The sequence below is a fragment of the Brassica oleracea genome, chromosome C3 (genome assembly GCF_000695525.1).
Source record: "Brassica oleracea var. oleracea cultivar TO1000 chromosome C3, BOL, whole genome shotgun sequence".
Lineage (NCBI taxonomy): Eukaryota > Viridiplantae > Streptophyta > Magnoliopsida > Brassicales > Brassicaceae > Brassica > Brassica oleracea.
Window position 1 is genome coordinate 60,697,979 of NC_027750.1, and position 5,368 is coordinate 60,703,346.

Sequence of the window (5,368 nt, forward strand, 5' to 3'; positions counted from 1 at the left end):
TTGTGAAGTCAGAAAAATGATAAAATGTTTTAATATTTATTACAGTGGCTGTCCGAACTCTAATTGCCACGTCATCAGGGAGTTACGGTTACTCGACGGTTTTATTATTTTATTTTAATCGTGGGAGTGATGGGGAGTTTTTAATGTTTCCACTACTAATACTTTTAATATTTTATAAAATCTAATAAGTTTTTTTATTACAACTGAATATCATCCAATTTAAAAAAAAATGATAAAAATAAAGTACGCAGTTTTCTTCTTTTTACCACAAGTCTACAAAATAAAACTCTAATGATAACGATGAGATAGAATAATAAAATAAATTTTAATATAATAATATGAATAGAATATGTTAAAATAAAATATATTCTCTCCAATATTTTTTTTATCAAAACTGAAGATGAATATTTAGGCATGCTTCTCTTTATATTTTTTTTAGTTTATCAAATAAGTGTTCTAATTTATTCAAGTTAAATGGTAAAGAAATAAAATTAATGGAATAAATCATTTAAACATCAATTCATTCTACATCATTTTAGGAGAAATTTTATGTTTACCACTTTTATGCTACTACTTTTCATCTTTATCACCACTATATGAACATTTTCAAAAATACATTCTTCATGAATTGGCAAAAGACTCTTATATCCTTGTTATCTATATATATAATAAATGATTACTTAAATAAATAAAAAATAAAAAAATAATAATTTTTTTTCGAATTATACTTTTTCAAATTCAAACTTTTTTATAAATTTTTTTTTTTTTGATTTTTTTCGAAGTTTTTTATTTTTTCCAAAATTTATTTTTGAAAATCAAAAATTATGTTTGAAACTATTTTTTTTAAAAAAATTATATTTTTTAAGTATTTATTTATATATTTATTAGAATCTTAAATTTTACGTTCAAAAAACCCTACCCACCCCTCAACTATAAACCCTAAGTCTAAATTAGTTAATCCTGTGAGTATAGTTGTATTTTGCTCTTTATTAAAAATGAGAGTAAAAGTGATTAGTGTAAACATGAAAAGTGATACTATGAATGTGGTATTTGCGGTAATTTTCCATTATTTTATTCTAAGAATTTATAATCTAATTGCAACAAAAATATATTGTGTGAACTTTGAACTTAAGGCATAGCAGCTTGGAGAAATAAAAATAAAAACAAAACCACATGCACTTCCTTTAAAAACAAATAAACTGAATTCAGTTTTGGTGGCTTTTCAAATTTATATATCTAAGCAGTGGAGGAATAGTAAAATAAATATATGTACAAAATAGTAGGGGTGGAATGGATCCGGATATCCAGAAAATTTAAGGTATCCCTCGGGTATCCAGATCCGTGGTTTCCGGATCCGTGGCTTCAAGATATTTGGATTTTGGATATCTGTGTAGATATTATACTATCCGTGGGTATCTGGATCTAAATCCGTAAAATAATTTAAAATAATGATTTCTTTTAAATACTAAAAAATTAAAATAATAGATAAATTAAATATTTATAAAATATTTATAAATATATATATATATATATATATATATAATAAAAGTTAGAACATAATATTATAAGATTAATTTTATGTATAAATATTAATATATCAAATGTAGTTATTAATAAAGATAAAAATTAATATGTTTTAAAAATACTAAACCGGATATCCAGACTTGAAAAGCGAGATATCTAGATCTATATTCGGCTGTGACGGGTCTGAAATTTTACTATTTGGATCTGGGCATCCTAGATATCCTATTTTCAGAGCGGATCCTGTATAATAAGTTCCATCCCTACATAATAGAATCTTCTCCATCATGTAACTTGTTTAAATTGAAATGAATATTTTAAGTTTTTGAATTGAGTGTAACTACTTGCTAATATAGATAAGTTTGAAAGAATTTGAATGGAATCAGTGCAGAATAGAGGGTAAAATCCATATCAATACATCTTTTAATAGATATGCGCATAATAAAACCTTGAAATATAATGAATCTTATTCAGAGTCACATTACCCTTTTTTAATGTACAGAGTCATATTTCACTTTTGAGTAAGATCCACTAACTGAACTTAGATGGGGGATTTTAGAAAAAGATATGAAAAGCTTGGGATTAAGAAAGACATGACTGGTTGGCCAAAAAAAAAGGAAACATAAGTGGGAAACAAGTCCAAATGAGTACTATATGTTATAAGAAAAAGAAACCCAGATATCGGGGGGGTTTAGATATGATTAGATTGCTTTTATATTCTTTTTTGGTTTAATAACAAAGGAGAAAGACATGGCCTTCTCCGATGTCCATTCATGTAAATTTATTAAAAAAGACCTCCGCATTTTCTTAATCAAACGGTTTAAATAAGTTTTGGTAACAATCTCTGTATATCACTTATAAATTTTGTTTAATTTTATATTTATTAAAATAAATTAAATAATCACATTAGTCATATAATAAAAATTTATATTTTTTTGTATGTGTTATATTTTAAATTTTAAAAATGACTATAAATTATTAAAATAAATTAAACAATGACATTAGTTGTACAATAAAAATTTAGATATTTTGTATATGTTATATTTAAATTTTTTAAAACGACTATAAATTATTAAAAATGCTAAAAATTTTACAATTACATTTTTCTAACCAATGGTTTAAATTTTTTGTCATAGAAAAAAGACAAATGATCATAAATATATACGAGTAGGAAGTTTCATTTAATATATATATATATATATATATATATTCAAATGAAAAGTATATATCTATATTAATATTGTTTAAGTTAAACTATATGGCATATAAAATTATATATAAATATTTTTACTATAAACTTTTGGAAACATGTATCTTTTTTAAACTGATAAAATCAAATATTTTTACAATTTTAATTTGATCAAATTATTAAAATATATTTTACATATCTTTTGTTATTATTTCAAAAATTTCTAAAAAACTTTTTTATTTAACAAATATTTTATAAAACACCTCACGTAGATTATTACCGAGCATTAATATTTTAAGAATTGTCTAACTCTCTGTAAGGCGCAAATCTTGCAAGTTATATTGGTAGAGTTAATAAGGTGTACCATATTATCCCCCATACTATAGTAACATGCTTTGCTTTTTTAATAACACATACACTTTGCTATTAAATGTAAACTTTAATCATGTTTTTTTTTGAAAAAATACTTTAATCATGTAGTTAATTAACGCATTTAATCATAAATATTAAAGCCAGCTCATGAAATCTTACAGTATTCCCCAATTTTATGCAAATAAAGACCACAAGGGTTTCTTATTTAAGTACTTTTTCTTTTGACTTAATTCATATTTAAATACATGCACCTAGCCCTGGGACGGATCGGATATCCGGACAATTTTAAGGTATCCGGATTCCAATCCTTATCCGGCGGATCCATAATTTTACTATATTTATCCGGATCCGGGGTTCTCAGATATCCGGGTGTCGGATATCCTTCTAAAAATTGTAATATCTGGCGGATATCCGGATCCGGATTTGGATCCTTAAATAAATAAAAAATGATATTAATATATATATAATATTAACAATAATTTAAAAATAAAAATATATTTAATATCTTTAATTATTTCTATGTATAATATTACAAAATTTACATAAAATTTATATATACTATTATAAAAATGAAAATATATTAAATAAAATTAATTTTTATATATAGATATTACTATTTTTGAAATATTTATTAATAAAACTTACGGATCCGGATATCCGGACTTAAAAATTAAGATATCCGGATCCGGTTTTGACGGATCCAACATTTTACTATCCGGATCCGGATTCGGCCCCTCCGAATATCCGGATTTTCGGATCGGAACTGGATCGAATCCGGATCTCGGATAAAAGTCTCAGGCCTACATGCACCCACATGTATACACCTAACCGAAAGCTTTTGGTTGCCAAAATAATTAATTCAAATGAAAGTTAACTGTACTTATTTCGTTGACTACGTAGGAACTAATAAACTATTAGTTATAGTCCATGGGTTATTGTTAGTAATTAACGACTAGAAAACCAATTAACAAGCTTAGAAGATGTTGCTCACAAACTCTTTTCTTCCCAACATCATACACCATGTGTGGTTTTTGAATTTTAAAGAAGTTAGTCAAAAAAAATGTATATTATATTTTAGTTTTTAAATGCAAACTTCTCTAAGAAATCTTGAGGTTATAATAATTGAAAAGAACCTATTTCCTGTTGTAGGAAAGTGGTAACAATTAACAAAGATGTATGATTATCCTGATTAGCACTAAACGAGAGAGTGATTACAGAGGAAGCAAAGTGATTAGACACACAACCCACTTTTATTAAGGACAAGTTGGTCCAGTGATTAGGATAAGATACTTGTACAACTGTGACACCCTTCCTTTCTTAATATTTCTTAATCAAGAAAGTTTTCTTATCCATCATTTCCATCTAATCCCAATTACTTTCTTAATTTGTTTTTCAATGATTTCTTATTAATATCCCCTATATATTAATCCCGAAGCATTACAACATATTTTCGTAGCCACGTGTCAACACGAGAATGATTCTTAGAATTGTTAGAAAAGTAATTTGGTCCATATAAACATATACAGTATAATCTCTTTAAATTAATACTCTATAAATTAATATACACTAAAAATTTCTATAAAATAATATAATTTTATAGTCCCAAATTGAGTTTTTGGTTCAATTAGTATATCGATAAATTAATACCTCTATAAATTAATAAAAAAATTATAGTTTTGGTGTAGTCCCACCATTATTAATTTATAGAAGTTTCACTGTACTATATTTTTATTAAACTAACTATCAAATTAATTAATAGTGTACAAAAGAATATTTTTTCTTTCCTTAAATAAAAGTTACAGAATTACCTAATATGGTTAACATATATATGACAATTAATGATTATGAATAATACATATTTGATAAAAAAAAATTCTAACCTCTCTCTTTTTTGTTTAATTTTATGCTATTAAAATAAATTAAACAATCACATTAAGCATATAACAAAAACAATTAGATTTTTTCTTATATGTTGCATTTTGAATTTTTTAAAACGACTATAAATTACTAAAAATGGTAAAAGTCTCACATTAAAATTTTTGTGATCAATGGTTTAACTTGTTTTTGTTCAAGCAAGATAAAAATGATCATATATCACACGGGTGGGCATTCGGATACACGTTCGGGTTTGTATCGGATATTTCAGTATAAAGGTATAGAACCCGTTCGGGTATTTCTACACTTCTAATCGGGTTCGGGTATTTTTTGTTCGGGTTCGGATATTTTGGGTCGGGTTTGGATATTTAAATTTTGAAGAAAAAATAAATAAATTATTCATTGTTTAAG